Source organism: Euleptes europaea, chromosome 5 (genome assembly GCF_029931775.1).
Source record: "Euleptes europaea isolate rEulEur1 chromosome 5, rEulEur1.hap1, whole genome shotgun sequence".
NCBI classification, from domain to species: Eukaryota; Metazoa; Chordata; class Lepidosauria; order Squamata; family Sphaerodactylidae; genus Euleptes; species Euleptes europaea.
Genome location: NC_079316.1, coordinates 65,373,211 through 65,390,913, shown reverse-complemented (window position 1 = coordinate 65,390,913; position 17,703 = coordinate 65,373,211). Strand labels below are relative to the sequence as shown.

At 40.8% G+C, this 17,703-nt stretch overlaps 1 protein-coding gene across 2 annotated transcripts in view; it reads left to right on the top strand.

The window, feature by feature from the left end:
• Positions 1-17,703, top strand: part of RAB11FIP2 (RAB11 family interacting protein 2) — a 50,802-nt gene that overhangs the window by 19,510 nt on the left and 13,589 nt on the right. The gene's annotated exons all lie outside the window — the stretch shown is intronic.

The window sequence follows — 17,703 nt, the reverse complement described above, 5'->3', positions numbered from 1 at the left end:
TCAGCTGTGGTAAAAATAAAACAAAAAAAGTTGTACAGCCATATTGGTCCACACAAAATCCAAAATCAAGAACAAAACCTGTGTAATACCGTTTATTAGGATCAACCAATTTGATTCAAAATATTGTGCAAGATTTTGAGCTGTTTGTGTCAATTTGGCTTGTCCTAATAAAAGGTATTACATGGATTTTGTTCAGCAGTGGTTCCTGCCAAAACCTGTGTCTCAAAAACTGGGCTGTGCACTAGGTGTCCGAATCCAGTCTGCCCTCTTGTTCATTCTTCAGGGAGAAGCTCTCTGGTGACAACCTGGATGGCATTCGGGCTGAAACCAATGATTAAAAAGAAGTCCATGACTTTCTCTGCTGAGAAGGTAGATATAAGAAAGGATATGGCTTCCAAATCCTTTTAGTAACCACAAGACCTCCCCCCACGCCAATTTCATGGAGATTACAGAAACACAACCTGGACAAGACTCAAACAGAACTACAAATCCAATACCCAGCTTTTCAACATTAGGACAATTCTCTGAATTCAATAAAAAGGGCAAAGAGTGCCAACAATGACATTGCTTTCAGGCAGCTGCCAGTGGAAGGGTAGCAATTCTGTCCACCAACAGCTGGGTAAGAGACACCATTTAACAGGGCTACAACATAGAATTCTACACTCTACCAACTGATCTCTAAGGCTCCTATCTCTTCATGACATAGTGATTAAGAGAGTTGAACCAAGAGGTGACATACAACTGGATACCGTACGTCTTTTAGTAGAGAGAGAGACAATGAAGCCTGTGCCATCTCATCAAAGATTCTCCAGTGTGAATGACATAGTCTTCAGATCCCAAAATGAACAAGGACTGGAGAGCTGTTCTCGACCTCAAGGTCCTCATTAGGTTTGTAAGGTACAGAAAGTTCAAGACGGAAATTCTGAGAATGACATTCGAGGCACTGTTTTCACAGACTTGACAAAAGCATATCTCCACATTCCAGTTTTCTGGCTGCACAAATGTTCCCTCAGTCTGGGTCTTCAACAAGCTTGTGGTGGCAGTAGTGGTCAGTCTCTGAATCAGGGGCATTCACCTACTACATCCATAGCTACAACCTGATCATCGACCCCCTTTCACTCTCAAAGTGATTTAGGACATTCGGATCACCATTTAATGCATGATAGAGCATGACATTCTGATTGGTCAAAAGAAGAGCCAGCTCACTCTCAAGTCATCCTGCATCTGGAAGTAGTTATCAGTTTACTCAGTGGAAAACATTTCCTTCCCCAAGACACAAAGGAAAAATTGATAAAGGCAGCAAAACTTGTACATTTATCCAAAACAGTGGACCTGATGTTCCTATTGCAATTGCAGGGCTCCATATTAGCCAAAATATACATGGTTCCTTGGTCAAAAGCTTCTGCACAGATTTTGACTTTTATCTTAACAAAAGCTTACCTCACTCAATTGTCATATCAGAGTGCAGGTGAGCCCTCAACTGATTCAAAAGAAGTGGTGAACAAATAAACACCTTGTCAAAAGCAAACTATTCCAGGTTTTGGAAAGATGAGTCAGATGGTGTAGCAGAAAGGGGCAACAGCTTTTTGCAAATCATGCTCTTTTTATAGAATGGGTCAGAGGTCAAACACCTTGCACAAGCAAGTGTCCATGTTAATACTTGGCCTGCCTCCGTTCAGAGGGTTCATCATGTCAAGGCATCTGCAGAGCTGTACTTTTTGAACTTCCTGCATTTCATTGTTTCCTGGGAACTATGCATAGTCCTCAAAGTATTGAAACAACTGTCCTTTGAGCTGCTGCAGAAAGTATCACTGAAATGTATTACCTCAGGGTTCTCTTCTTATTGGCTGTTACTTCTGCAGGGAGGAGGGAGGAGATTGATGTACTGTCAATTAGGAAAAGAATGTCTGTTTTATAAAGCCAAGATGATGGCAAGGACCATCTTCATCATGAAAGTCATTCCACAGGGAACCTGTTTTCCCTCCTCTTTTTTCCTTCTTTTGTTCTAAGTCATCTCATCCTAATGAAAAGAACTAGCACTTCTTGGGCCTTTGCATATCTGCTTCAGAAGGTCTCCCTTCATGAAGTTGGATGCTCTCTTCATGGCCCACTGGGAGAAAAGGATATACAAAGCTGATGGCTCTAAGAATGTGTGACTCACAGGGGATAAAGTCTCTGAGAAGATCACAGCTTGCTTAGTTAGCTGCATGTTCTTTATGGCTGCCTTGGACACCAACACTTCAGTGGTGGATATCTGTAAAGCAGCAGTCTGGACTTCAATCTCCGCATTCATCAGACACTATGAAATGGACTCCGTTGCCTTTACTGGCACAGCATTTAGGCAGCAAGTCCTCCAACAAGTAGTATAAATTGACAGTTGGCAGACAATATCCTTACCTATTAGGGAATACAAGATCCCAAGAATCAGGATGTCATTTTCTCCTCAGGTGAGAAATGAACACTTGTTCTGCCAAGGCAGGGGTTCTTTTGGATTTGGAGGCAATAAATACACAGGTAGGTGAAGGAAAAGCAATGCTTTACTTATAACACAGCATTCAGCTTATAACACAAAGTAACACACAGCATTCAGCTTATAACACAAAGTAACACACAACATTCAGCTTATAACACAAAGTAACACAAAGCATTCAGCTGGCACACAATATAGCATTTATACTTTACAAGAGCTTATCTCCACTTCGGCTGCTGGGAGCTCCGTGTACAGCAGCGAGAGAGACCCCGGGTCATCAGTCAGGTTACACAGCATCTAGATCTTGATCTGTGTTGAAGCTCTCTGCTGGTCTTCACTCTTGGGTTTTTATCACTCAGGCCAGATACCTTAGGTTGATTCAGTGCACCTGGCTCACAACCCTTCATTCCTGATCGTGCATACCAGCTGATGCATGAGTCAGCATAGAATGCCTAATCAATCTGAGATTACACCTGGTAACACAATGCTCCCATCTTGTAAGGAAAGAAAGAAAACAAACTATGCTTAATAGGCCAGCATTCTTTACAGAGGGAATATGGGGGAAATGAGACATGTCAACCTAAACTCCTCGCCATACAATATTCTTCCGCATATTTCCAATACAACACTGGACTTACCAAGAAGGTATCTTCTACTTGAAGATGAGGAGGGCATCCTGGACCCTCTCATTGTCTTCAGAGGATGTCCATTTTTTTCTCATCAACTGTAGAAAATTATCTGTCCACTCTATTTCAGTCGTTTATGCAGAAATTCTAGGTTGTTTTCTTTATTTGTATCCTGTTTCCCCCCTGTTCTTTCTGTAATCAGTTACTTGTGCAATATCAGTTAGTTTACTATTTCATTCACTACCATAACATAAATCTAAGTAATTTTAGGCACACATTATGGAGTAATTGTGCAGCTGTGTAAGTCTCCAGACTGAAGATGGTGAGTGCTCCCTCCCATTGGAGATGGAAATGGCAGCCTACTCTTGCCTTCAGGGACAATGGGAAAAGGAGTACCCAAGTGTCAGGATGTTCTTATCCTCAAGTAGAAGGGACCTTCTTGGTAAGTCCAATGTTCCTTTCCACTACAGGATTGTACTAGGTAAAAAACCTACTCTGGGCTCCTCCAGGGGCACTTGACGTTTGGTTGTGTTCCAAAGGAGTTGCCCTTTTTCTTACATTTAGAGACGTGTTTTGTCCTGCCTTGTTGAAACGAGGACAGGGCATGCAAACTTACTATGCCTGTGCTACTCAAAGTGACAATTCCTCATTAGAAGAGGCATTTGTGTGGGGCTGGGGTTTCGTTAAAATAAATGAAATGTAATGTAAGTAAATGAATTAGGATGTATTTGTAAAGTGAACACAGGCAATGAATGGAAATGAAATTAAAATGAGACCTATTTTGAGTAACATCTGTTAAAATGGGGGTCCTTTTTGGTTGTAAGTATGACAAATATTTTGTGTTTTTACTGATACTTACATTTTTTACTGAGCATTTTAAAGTAGAATTTGCCGATGTACCGAAATATTGTAGTGGATCCTCCCTCTATATAGTTGACTCTGGAGAATAAAGACCAGCAGTGTGTCTAATATGGATATGTCTTACATTTTACATGTCAGTAACTTGAGTGGCAGAGACTGGAGGATGAATGTCTGAACAGACCCTCTTTCTTTTTTCACCGCTTTTCTTGGCAAGTTCTGTTTCCATCACTTGTTAGTAGACAGTGTCATGCTATTTCATAGATAAGGCACACACAAATATCTCCCCCCCCCCTTCATCCTTTGGAAGAGGCAGTAACTCAGTACAATGAAAAGACAGCCTCTCTAGCCATCTGAGATGCTAGAAGAAAGAAAATTCACATAAACAGCTGTTAATTCCTCCTTGTGGACAATTCTGTGCTCCTCTTTTTGCATTCTGGCAAAAGGGAGAAGGAAACTTTATTTTAAGAGCATGACTTCTGAGGATCCAGTGTAGTCAGATTTCAGCAGAAGAAGAGTTGTTTTTTATATGCCAATTTTGTCTACCTTTTAAGGAGAATCAAACCAGCTAACAATCTCTTTCCCCCACTGAGGCTGAGAGAGTTCAGAGAGAACTGTGACTAGCCCAAGGTCACCCATCTGGCTTCATGTGTAGGAGTGGGGAAACCAACCCGGTTCACCAGATTAGAGTCTGCTGCTTGTGTGGAGGAGTGGGGAATCAAACCTGGTTCTCCAGTAGTAGAAAAGAGCAAGGGTCCAGTAGCACCTTAAAGACTAACAAAAATATTTTCTGGCAGGGTATGAGCTTTCTGAAGAAGTGAGCTGTGGTTCACGAAAGCTCATACCCTGCCAGAAATTTTTTTTGTTAGTCTTTAAGGTGCTACTGGGCTCTTGCTCTTTTCTACTATTGCAGACAGACTAACACGGCTACCCACTGTGAATTATCTAGTTCTCCAGATTAGAGTCCACCACTCCTTTTTTTTAATTTATTTTTTTAATTATTTTTTAAAAACAAATAAAGAAAACAGAAATATAAAAAAACTACGTAATAAGAATTACATATAGTTTTTTTTTTAAAGATCCAAAATACATTCTTTGCAATCTTATTACATTTGTTCTGCTATTTTCATTCCCCCCACCCACCACCGTGTTAAACATCCGGAGAAGTGTCTAAGCAGTTTGTTAATACAATGTTTTGACAATAATTAAAACTACAAAAAGAAATTGTATCTACAACTCGTTCACTATATTAGTAAAATTCATTTTTGCCAGCTTGTCCCAATATGCGAAGGCCTTTGACCACATCATTTTAAATTCTTCCACATCCTTCCCATGAAGGGAATCTGTTAGTTTGGCCATCTACATATATAACCATAACTTATCTCTCCAGTCTTTAATCAGAGGTTTATTTATTAGCTTCCAGGATTTTGCTATTGTGATCCTTGCCGCTGCGAAACTATATTGACATATGACTCTGTCACTTCTATTCATTTTATCTTTTAAGGAATTCCCAATAAACAAAAAGCTGGGTCAATTTTTATTTTAATATTAATCAAATTGTTAGTCTCCCTTACTACCTTTCTCCAAAACTTTTTAATATTTTTACAAGCTCACCATGCATGCATAAAGGTTCCTTTTTCCAATCCACATTTCCAGCATAAATCAGTGTTCCCTGTTTTAAATTTACTAACCATTACTGGTGTAATATACCATCTATAAAACATCTTATATAAATTTTATCTTATTTCATTAGTAATTGTAAATTTAAATTCTTTTTTCCACAACCTCTCCCAAACCTCAAGATTAATGTTATAACCTCCCTCATTCATTTTATCATAACCGGTGTAATCCTTTCCTGATCTAAATTTGTTTCAATTAACAATTTATATATCCTCGCAATCTGACCTTTATTTCCCTTATTTAGTATTAATTCTAATTTAGATTTATTTCTATTGAACCCAACGAATTTATCTTTATTAAATATATCTTTTAATTTATAATACATAAACCAATCCCCAATCTTGAGTTCTTCTCTAGATCTAAGAGTCCATTTTCCCCCACTATCCTCAATAATCTCCCTATAGCTGCCTATATCCAGATTAAGCTGGGTTCCCCTCTTCATGAACGCTTCTATAGGATTAATCCACCCTGGGGTTTTGGTTTCCCAACATTTTTTATATCTTTTCCAGACCTGTAATAGGCGATTCCTAATAATATGAAAGTTAAAATCTCTATTTACTTTATCTTTTTCATACCATAGATATGCATACCAACGAAATCTTATATTAAATCCTTCCATTTCTAGTAATCTGGGATTCTCTAATAAAATCCAATTTCTTAACCAGCCAAAACAGGATGCTTCATAATACATTCTTAAATCTGGGAGACCCAAGCCTCCTGTTTCTTTTAGTTCGATTAAATTATTATAAGCTATCCTGTGTCTCTCTTTTCCCCATAGGAAATTCAAAATTTCCTTCTTCCAAACTTTAAAAATCTTTATTCTTTTTATGATTGGCAAATTCTGAAATAGGAAAAGCATCTTTGGTAATACCATCATTTTGATTACTGAAATTCTTCCCCATAATGATAAGGGTAACTTTTCCCAATTTTTGAAATCTTTTACAATTTGTTGCCAAATTTTAACATAGTTGTTCTGAAATAGATTAAGATTATTTAAGGTTAACCATATGCCTAGATACTTTACTTTGGATTCAATTCAAAAACCTGTCTTACCAGTTAATTCTTCTTGTTGTGAGAGAGTCATATTTTTTACCAAGATTTTTGTTCCTGTTTATTTTAAATCCTGCAAGTTTCCATAAACCTCCACCGTGTTGTTCCATTTTTCAATCTGACAATTAGGGTTAGTCAAAATACATACTAAATCATCTGCATACGCTTTAATCTTATAATGATTTCTCCCAATTCTTATACCTACTATATTATCATCTTGTCTAATCTTAGTCAGTAAAACTTCTAAAACTAAAATAAACAATAAAGGTGAAAGAGGACATCCCTGTCTAGTCCCCTTCTGAATTTCTAGTTGCAGTGATAATGTACCATTAATCAATAATCTAGCTGTTTGTTGAGTATATATACTTTCAATCGCCGTCTTAAAACCAATACCCAATCCCATAAAATCCAATATTTTTTTTCATAAACTTCCAATTAACAGTATCAAAAGCTTTTTCTGCATCTAAAAATATCATAGCAATTGGGGTTGGGGTATGCTCTGAATATTTTAATAGATCTATCACTGTTCTGACGTTTTGACTAATCATTCTACCAGGTAAAAAACTAGATTGGTCTTCATGTACCGTGTTGTCCGGTGTATAAGACGACTGGGCGTGTAAGACGACCCCCAATACTCCTCCACATCCGAGGCCCGCCCCTCGTGCGCTCCCCTGTTGCCCCCCCTTCGCTCGCCTTTTGCACAAGGGCTGGGAGCCGAGCCGGGCCGGGGGGAGGCAGTGCCTGTTCCTGGAAGAGCCCCGCCTGGGGAGTTGGTCACATTCTTGGCCGCGCTGCAAGAGCGGAGCCAGACGCACCAACGCGCAGGCAGGGAGGCAGGGGGGGCCAAGGAGGAGGAGGTGCGCGCAGTCCGCCCGCCCGCATTCGCTCAGCCCCGAACCACCCTCAGTCTGGGCTGGAGCGCGGCGTGGCTGCAGTCGCGACGCCGGGGCAGGTGGGCAGGAGCCAGAAGGCGGAGAAGGACGCGGGGAGAGCAGCCCCCCCTGCCAGCCAGCCGCCTGCCTGCCTGCCTGCCTTGTGCCGCCGCTGGAGCGCGGCCAAGCGCTTCCCTCCGTGCGCCCCGGCGCGCCTGGCTCCGACTCCCAGCCGGGCAGCGAGCGCCCTCGCCGGGCTCGCCTCCCCTCCCTCCTCTGGCGGACATGGACAGAGCGAAGGCGGCTCCCCAGGCAGTTTCTCCAGTCCGGCTTGGAAGTTTCAGCACCCGCCCTATAAGACGACACCCGCCGTATAAGATGACCCCTGACTTTTTTTTTTTTAATAATAATTTTATTGGTTTTTATAATACAAATTTTCCATGATAGTAAACAACAATAAAAGCAATATGAAATTCAAAATTCTAACTCTATGTTGTTATGGTTTCTTGAATTCATAACAAAAAAAACAAATTAAAGGAAAATTTACGACTTCCCCATCACCTCTCTCCGCCTCTTAATAAAGTATTCATCCCATCGTAATTGGTCTGATCTTAACTATCATAAATTCATTTAACTTTCATAAAACATCTTCTATTAATATAAATGATTATAACTCTTAATATTAATTGTGTCCTCTAGATCAGATTAATAAGTATTCTTCCATTTTCCCCAGTTTTAATTCATATTCACAATATTTCATCCAATCCTCCCATTCCCCTAAAAATCGAACATTGTCTTTTTCATTTAAAATGGCTGTAAGTTTTGCCATTTCCACCAATTCAAACATTTTCCCAATCCAGTCTTTTTTCTCGGGAATTTCTGCCCCTTTCCATTTTGCTGCATAAAGCAGTCTCGCAGCTGTTGTAGCATAGATCAAAAAAGTTCTTTGTATTAGCAAATCATCAGGTATCATACTTAATAGCATCATTTCTGGTGTTTTGGGTATATTTTTTTGTACTATTAATCTCAATTCATTGTAGATCATATCCCAAAAATCTGAGATGACCCCCGACTTTTGAGAAGATTTTCCTGGGTTAAAAAGTCATCTTATACGCCGGACAATATGGTATATATTCATTTAATACCTTTTTTAATCTTGTAGCTAAATATCAACAAATAGTTTATAGTCATTATTTAATAACGAAATAGGCCTATAATTTTTAAGAGTCCACCACTCCTAACCACTACATCACCCTGGCTTCGTAATAGTTCCTTTAGAATTTAAAGTTTATTTTTAAAAGTTGTTGTGAGCATTTACTGCCAAGGGTCTTTATAGTATGCAGTATGTTTGACTCTGTGGTTGGCTCTTATTCTGCTAAGCTGGATATCTGCTGGATATACCTCTTTTAGATACCTCTGTTGCCATCTTCCATCCCGATTCTAGCAAACCATTCAGCAGTATATTCCCTGTTACTAGACTCTGGGTTCTTTCTTAGAATTTCACTAACTAGTTTTTTAAAGCATTTATTCAGAAATATGAATCTTAATGGAAAGTTGTTATTGTATCATTCAGGTTTTGTTTCAATGAGCATGTTTTCTTACTATTTTTTTAGAAAAGACTATAATGAAAATATCAAAATAAGTGATTTTTTTTTTTTAGCATGTTAAAACATATTTCAGTGCATTGGATCATGAAAAACATAAATCAAACCTGTTTGGTTCTATCCTGTAATCTATTGACAGCTTATGTTTTGAAACGTTCTGTTGCTACTTCAAACATTTTGAAAATCACATCTCAAGGAAAACTTAAATGTCTTGAGTAATCTCCATCTGTTTTGTTTATCTTTCTGCTTTCTTGGTGTCTGCCAGTCTCAGTGTAACATTATTTGCCTCATCTGTGAATTTCCATGCTTCTGCACGCTGATGAGATTTAATGTTCAAGCTTGGATGCTTTAAGGTGTCAGGTATTATCGTGGCATACCTGTTGTTGACCGTGCAAGCATTTATCGAGTTTCAAACAGCCTTAATGCTTGCACTGTTATCTACCTTGGGGTTTAACTTTCCATCTTCCATGCTGGCAAAGTATGGTTTCCCCATTTTTCACAGACTGTTCTCCAGTTCAATTGATTTGCAAGATTAGGGGAAACATAACAGTTAATTTATTTTTCCTTGAATGTTCTTTATGCAGGTATGTATTCATAGTTAACCATTATTTTGGATGCCTTTTTAAGAGTGCTTTCACTAATCTCTTATCTGTACAAATGTAAAGTATGAAGTTTGGTACAGTCTTATCATTGCTCTCTCATGTTTAAAGGCTGGCAGTATTTTACCTTCATCAAGGTTATAGAATCCTTATGGTTGGACTAGGTCCAGGAGGATACGGGCCAAATTTATTGATGCACTGAGAAAGTGACATTGTGAATAGGTACAGTTTCCCTGACCTGAATAGCCCAAGCTAGCCCAATCTCATAAGATTTTGGAAGCTAAATAGGGTCGGCCCTGGTTAGTATTTGGATGTGAGACCACCAACCAAGTCCAGGGTTATGACGCAGAGGCAGGCAGTGACAAACCACATCTGAACGTCTCTTGCTGTGAAAACCCCACAGAGTTACCCATAGGTTGCCCATAAATCAATATATATATTGCTGTCCAGTCACAGCTGACTTATGGGTGACCCCGTGGGGATTTCAAGACGTTCAGAGGTAGTTTGCGATTGCCTGCCTCTGTGTCATGACTCTGGACTTCCTTGGTGGTCTCCCGTCCAACTAATAACTAGGGCCAACCCTGCTTAGTTTCCGAGATCCTAGAAGATCGATCAAGCTTGAGACTATCTATGTCAGGGCATCTTAGAATATTAGGGGAAGCTAAACATGTTTTTACTTAGCACCGTACTAATTGTAAATTTCTCTGCATATAGGAATATTCAGTAGGACGAAAGCAGGTTGATTGAGCTATCCTTTGTATAGGGATCATTCACTGATTCCAGTGAGAGAACAGTTTAGTATCTGAGAGAACAGTTTAGTATTCTTGTTTTACAGTTTGGGCTGAGTTTGCCCATTATGATTGCGGCTTTGTGGTATGCAAGCTTATGAAGTGGAATGAGAACGTAACTGTCCTTCAATAAATACCATTTACATTAGACTGTTTTGGAATCTGTGACAGTTACAGGATATTGACATGAACAGTTTATCCCAGTATTTAAACAACACATACCAGCCATTTAGATTCTTCTAATGGAATTATACTTTTTATAAATATTACATAATGCTCCTGGTTTTGAAGTTTTTCAGGCCTTCATAATCTGTCTTAAAGAAATGTTGAATACTATATAATTTAAAATACCATGAATTGTTCTGTTTCGAAAGGGCTGTGACATAAATACTCTAAATTGCTAAAATTTTCACAAAATTTGTTGTATGTGTTATGCTGCTGTAAAGGTTTATTATGATTGCTTAGAAATACATCCTGTTGATTCAGCAGGGCATATTCTGAGCAAACATACTAGGGTGGGGCTTCATATCATGTTGAAATAGTTAAAAAAGGTTGCTGTTTTTGTAAAACAGCTATAATAAATTGGTTTGTAAGCTGGCATGAAATTGATCTTAGTTTTGAGATTCCAAATACAAAGGTAAGATAGTGTTTGAATGTCTTTAAGATAAGTTACATGAATCTTTGAATGGCAGATGCTGAAATGGGATGGCTAACACAATCCAAGCTGTAGTGTTTTCAAAATAACGTGGCAGTGAAATCTTTTGATCTTCATCTTTAACACTGTATAATTAAAATCCTGACGTTATTAAGGCAACCATTTGCTGCATACATTGTTAAAAAAAATTGAGCTATGTAACAGTATCTGTATTTTTGAGATTAAGAGGGACATTTAAATACCCTATGATTCTTGCATTTCCACAGTTAATAGCAATATGAAGAGGGTGGTAATTATACCAAGGAGTGTGTCTGAAGTGTCAAAATGTACCTTAAGGCTTTTATATTTAGAGTTGTCCCTGTGAATGTTCCCATAGTCGTCCTGAGAGAGGTAACACAGATGATCAGCAGTTCCTTTTCTGCTAGTTTTTCAGAAGCTATATATTAGAATCCATGATGCCTAGAAACTAGGGAGTGTCACCCCAGGTCATCTTTGTGGTTTCAGTGTAGGTCCCATATATGGATTCTATGTCTAGAGAATAACATAGGGAGTATTCCTGAGCTATGTCCAAGGAAATGGTGCCCCTGTTCTCAGTGGAAGCTCAGTGGAAGCTCAGGAAATGTTCTTTCTCCTCAAATAGCTCTTGTAATTTTCCCTCTCTCCTTTTTCCCAGGTAAATTGTTTCATAGTAGGGCATAATACGATCTGAATTTTTGGCTCGTTTGATTCATTTTCTTTTGCTTTCCTGTTTCACTGTGGCACAGCAGATATTGTTCATATTGTTATGTTTCACTGTGGGGGCCTAGTTCTCATGATTGTTGCTTAATATCTTAGTAAGCATAATGTCTACTCCCATACCCATACATTGTCAGGAATTTACTAAACAAACTAGGAAAAAGCTAGTCATCATTGCTTAAGAGTTTCCATTGGGTGGGGGGCTAGTTGCCAATGCCTGGCTGTGACTAGTCCCAGGCTGTAAGTATTATGTATGTCTTCTCTTTTAACCTTTCCAGTGGCTCTTGTTCCATTTACCAGTCCCAGTGCAAGGTCTGCTTCTGGTTCTTGGGTTCCTAACAAGTCTTGAAAGCGTACCTTCCAAGTATCTCAAGGATCAAAATTATGGTTCCTTGGCCCAGATTAGGCTGCTGACTCTCAGCATGAACCTTAGAAGAAGGAATATTGTATTTATGATCCCGCTGACTGATCTACTCCTCCAGATTTGTCATCTTTGGATGTGGTATGGTTACTTTTGGATCCCACATCTGCACCTGATTGATTAGCCTTCATTGCACGTTTCTCCATTCTGTCCGTGAATCCCTCCAGTCAAAGCAGTTCTTTATAGCGTCTCCTGTAGTAGCGTTTGATGGGCAAGGGGTTGCTCCTTTTCAGAAGGTGTATCATCTTCATCCATCCCTCTGGTACCAGCTCTTTCACCTTGCCCTCTATGTGTCTGTCTCACTGCACAAAACTATGCCACTGCAGACCTAAAACCGGGAGCTTTAGGATATAGAATGAATCAGCTATGATCCTTCAGAAAGATGTCAGCCTTACTCCTTCTACAGAGCTGTCTACACTTGGTGCTCCATTTATAACAAAACACTGGAGGATTATGAACCCTATAATCCCAACTGGGATCAATGCTGCCATTCAGGTTCTCATTCCAGATCTGCTTACTGTTGCTTATTCTCGTTCCAAAAATCCATCTCCTACCTACTTTCATTAACCCTGACATCCTTGTCATGATCACCCTGCACTGAGGTTGCTTACATCCCAGCCGTGAACTACAGTGGCAATAGCTTCTTCTTAATCCTATCCTAATGGCATGACCAATTTCAGTAGTGACTGATGTAGTGCCTATGGCTATGGCACCTCTAAGGGGCAGAGAGAGGAGGATGGGTGGTCTTGCAAGGCTATAGGTTTGCTATAGGTTACTCCTCCCTCGTGATCCTACCCTGATTTATTTGTGGAAGTTCTCTATGTTAATAGTACTAGTTGCAACAATGAAGTTGTGATTCCTAGTGAGTGCTTTGGAGGTATAGTATTGTATGAGTTCTGAGAGTAGAAACACCATTTGTCCTTCCTTCCTGCTCTTGCTTATTTGTTCAGTGAATGTGTTTTCACTAGAATTACTCATCACCAGTATTCCCTCCTCTATTATTCACAGTGCTGTAGGTTTGGGTGCAGGGCGATGTCACCCCCATGCTGCATGCCTAGATGTATCACCAGCGTTCCTTATCCGAGTACGGTGCAGTCTGGGGCCGCTTTGTTAATCAAAATACCAAACCCTAATGGGATAGGGTGGGACTGGTGCTATTAACGATGTGTGTGTGTGTGTGTGTGTGTGTGTGTGTGTGTGTGTGTATAGAGAGAGATTTTTTTGAAAATTAGAAAACCCTTTTAATTAGGTGCAGCACAAAGCTGGCACAGGAAATATGTCTATTGAGCTTTGTGGCTGAGATCTCTGAAAGGTTGTCCATTTCTCTATTATTTTCTTCTGCCACTGCAATAGGTATACCGAGCCATGCTAACCCAGCCTTGTAGCAGCACAACCTTGTCATGCTGTACGCTTGCTTCTAGTCTACTATGTTAACATTCAGCTTGCACTGGTCAGTTGGGTACCAATCCTGCCCTTCCTTGCACAACTGGCATAACTCTGATACAGGATTTCATCATTACTTGATTGATGTAGTGATAAACCAGCTAAAGCTTGTAGCCCTACACTACATATTTTACTAATTGGGGTTATTTTATCATGCACAAAAGTAGTTGGATTTTGTCCAGCAGGTAACTTGAACATATAAAGCTGCCTTATACTGAAGCAGACCCTTGGTCCATCAAAGTCAGTATTGTCTACTCTGACTGGCGTGGCTCTCCAGAGTCTCAGGCAGAGGTCTTTCACATCACCTGCTTGCCTAGTGCCGGGGATTGAACCTGGGACCTGAGCCACAGCCCCTCCCCAACTTAGTCATGAATGACTCATGAGATCCCCACATTGTATGTTCTCATGCAGTGCAAGCTATTTATACCTCACAAAATTGGTCCAGGGTAACCTGGAAGTATTTTGGAATCCAAGTACACAAAATACTGGGAATTTTGTTGGGAGCTCCTCAGTGTTTGTTTTCTTTTTAAATAGCAGCCGTGGGGACCCTGTTTGGATCAGGGTCACAGCCTTTGGGTGGGGTGGTGAGGTTAAACTTTTTCTTTCAGCCTGAAACCGCACATTGAGGAAAGATATGGGCAACATACAGAGTGCCGTATATATGCCTCAGGGGGGGAAAAGGAGCTCTGTGGAAAGATTTCAGATTAGAGAAATGGCACAGGAGAAAGGGTTAACTTCCACTCCTCCCTGGATTGTGGTTCTGATCCAAATTGAACTTCTATTAAAAAAAACAACAACAACCTCTTGAGAACTCCTAACATACAACTCCTAGGAACTTCCTCTAATTTGACCCTCAAAAGCCCCTTTATTTCACAGCTTAAAAATCATTCTCGTGAGTCTAAAATCTGTGTAGCTGCATTCATATAATTCATTGTAAAATATGGCCCATAGGGAAGAATCTGGTAGCTTTCACAGGATGATTATAATCTTGTGTTTCATTTTTAATAATAAAAATCTCTTTCTAACATTTGTAGCTGGAACAAATCTTGAAAATATGACTATGGCTTTAAAAGGTAGAGGAAGCCACAATGAAATATTCTGACCCATCTGAGAACGAAAAGCTGCTTAGCATAGATTGTTGTTTTCTCCAGTGGTCCTTAGTTCTCCACCATAAAAAGTAAAAAAAAAGCTTAAATCCACTTCACTTTTATTGCTATTAAGTACACTGCAATATATGAGTAATTGACTGCACAAAAGTATAGACCATAGAAAACTTTATGGAGCTTCCATGTGAAACTACTGATTTGGAATTCATTGCAAATTTGACACTATCAGACTTGATCTAAGTAGGGATTGGGTGTGCCTAGTTCAGGGCAGAAAGCAAGTGTCCCTCTGTAGGCTATAATGTATAACATTCATATTGCTTTGTTAGTTCATTGCCCGGTGCGGATGGGTATTTTCTGCTTTCAACTGGCTATCATTTTTTGTTTGTTTTCTGCATAGTAATCTCTTTAGGGCTGTCACAAAAAAAAAATTCGGTACAATTCGGATTCGGCCCAATTTGGCCCTTGTGGGTTCGGTACGTGCCGAAGTCCGAACTCCCCCACTTCGGATCAGTTCAATTCGGCGGGAATTCAAAGTTCGGAAAAAAAAATTCGGCCGAATAAAGCGTTTAAAAACACAATCGCTCTGCGGGGGGCATTTTTGGGCTTAGAGGTCCCAAACTTTCAGCAGAGCTTCAAAGGATGTATATTGAAAGACTCCCCAAGTTTTGTAAAGATTGGGTCAGGGGGGGCTGAGATATGGGCCCTGAAAGGGGTCCCCCCCACCCTTAATGTGTATCTCTCAGCAGAGCTTGCCGCCCACGCACAAAGCTCCCAGCCCCGACAAACAGCTGATGAGAGCAAGGGCGGGGCAGGTGCTAAGAACTTTGCAAAGCAACACAACTGAAAAGCAACACCTTTGCAAACATGCAAAGGGCGGGGCAGGTGTGAAGAATTTTGCAAAACAATACAACTGCAAAGCAACACAAGCACGCAATGCAACACCTTTGCAACAGTGCAAAGCAACACCTGACACCTGGGAGTTTGCATACCATGGAAAGGGACAGAGGCAGCTAGCTATGCATAATGAGCAGGAGGGGGTGGAATTTCTCCTTTTGCATTGGACTTGGGACCAGGCAGATGCATTCTTTAAGTCACCATTTGAAAACCAGTTTTGAGCAAGCATCAAAATAACCTAACTGATCTTATGAATGAGGAAAAACCTGAAGAATAAAAATGAAGCCCCCCCCCCCCCTCAAACCAGGGAGAGAGAGACTGGAGGGGGAACACACACCCAGGCAGAACCGGCAAAAGCCCCCTTTGGCTTCCCCCACCCACCCACAGAAACTGCTCCCTCCCCACACACACACACAGACTCTGCTTTCCCCCCCCCCCCACACACACAGAAAAGAAAAATTATAGATTAAAGCCCCCAAAGGGGTCTTACTGTGGCTGTCTTCTGTTCCAGCAGGAGGGGCTGGGTGGCTGGGTAATCCAATATGATTCCATTTGTATCCAATATAAGATCCATATGTATGCATCTCTCGAGGGTGATCCATTCATCCCAATAGGGAAAAGGGGAAAGCCCATATCTCGGGGGCCCCTGACCCAATGTTTACAAAACTTGGGTGGTCTCTTAAAAAGCCTTGTCTGAAGCTCTGCTGAAAGTTTGGGGTCGGCACACCCAAAAATGCGCCCCCTGCAGCCACGGAAAGAGAAAAGGGGGGGAGCCGATATTTCAGCCCCCACTGAACCCATCTTTACAAAACTTGGGTGGTCTCTTAAGAGGGATTGTCTGAAGCTATGATAAAAGTTTGGGGGCTGCACCCCCAAAAAAGCGCCCCCTGCAGCCACGAAAATGGAAAAGGGGGGAGAGTTAAAAGGGGTGGAGCCCATATCTCGGGACCCCCTGACCCAATGTTTACAAAACTTGGGGGGTATCTTAAGAAGCCTTGTCTGATGCTCCGCTGAAAGTTTGGGGTCGGCACACCCAAAAATGCGCCCTCTGCAGCCATGGAAAGAAAAAGGGGGGAGCCCATATCTCGGGACCCCCTGCCCCAATGTTTACAAAACTTGGGTGGTCTCTTAAGAAAACCTGTCTGAATATCCCCTGAAAGTTTGGGGTCTGTACCCCAAAAAATGCACCCCCTGCAGCCACGGAAAGGAGCGAATGTGCACAAGCACCCCCTCACACACACATGAGGATTTCCCTCTCTCTATCTCTTTCCCCGGCTGGCCGCACATCAGCTGATTCCTCCAGTACTCAATCCTGACTGATTGGCCAGAAGAAGACCCAGCTTGGCTACCGATTGGCCGGGGGAGGAGAATGCTGCTTACTGAAGGTTATGCTGCTTACTGACGGCCCCGAATTGGCCGAATTTATTCGCGAACTCCCGAACTCGCTGAATTCGGGCCCCCCGGTTGCCCGCCAGTTTTGAGTTCGGTTCCTCCCGAACTAAAAACCGCCGAATCAAGGGAAATTTGGCTGATTTTCATTTCGGGCCGAACCGAATTGACAGCCCTAAATCTCTTGCGTTTTTTTGGGCCTCACTTCGTAAAAATGTCTTTCCTCACTACTTTTTTTTCCTGTACTTAGGGTATATATGCCTTTCTTGCGAGGTTACAACTTCATTCATCTGATATAGTAAACTCAGGCCCATGAAAACCTATGCCACAATATATATGTTTAAAGTGCAAGTAGGTTAGTTTTTTTTTCCTGGATTAGGTTAAAATGGCATTCATGAATCATTAAGTACTTCCACTGGAATGAGTGGTTTTCAGAAAATTGTTGACTGGATGCTACTGCTGAATACTATGATTTAAGCACCAATATATTTGCTGCATAATTGTACTTCTGCT